The following is a 662-nucleotide window of genomic DNA, read 5'->3' as shown; positions in this document are numbered from 1 at the left end:
CTTTGCCGAGGACATGACAGGGGTAAGACATGACAGGGGAAAGACATGACAGGGGTAAGACATGACAGGGGTAAGACATGACAGGGGTAAGACATGACAGGGGTAAGACATGACAGGGGTAAGACATGACAGGGGTAAGACATGACAGGGGTAAGACATGACAGGGGTAAGACATGACAGGGGTAAGACATGACAGGGGTAAGACATGACAGGGGAAAGACATGACAGGGGTAAGACATGACAGGGGAAAGACATGACAGGGGTAAGACATGACAGGGGTAAGACATGACAGGGGTAAGACATGACAGGGTAAGACATGACAGGGGTAAGACATGACAGGGGTAAGACATGACAGGGGTAAGACATGACAGGGGTAAGACATGACAGGGGTAAGACATGACAGGGGAAAGACATGACAGGGGTAAGACATGACAGGGGAAAGACATGACAGGGGTAAGACATGACAGGGGTAAGACATGACAGGGGAAAGACATGACAGGGGTAAGACATGACAGGGGTAAGACATGACAGGGGAAAGACATGACAGGGGTAAGACATGACAAAGACATGACAGGGGTAAGCCAGCTCGTAGATCGGTTCCTCTGTCGTGGAACTTGGTGTACGTGCGGACATACTAATATATTTGGATATTTGCGAAGAGG

Source organism: Penaeus monodon, chromosome 34, assembly GCF_015228065.2.
Source record: "Penaeus monodon isolate SGIC_2016 chromosome 34, NSTDA_Pmon_1, whole genome shotgun sequence".
Taxonomy (NCBI): Eukaryota; Metazoa; Arthropoda; class Malacostraca; order Decapoda; family Penaeidae; genus Penaeus; species Penaeus monodon.
The sequence above is the reverse complement of the archived record's forward strand: the minus strand, read 5'-3'. Positions refer to the sequence as shown.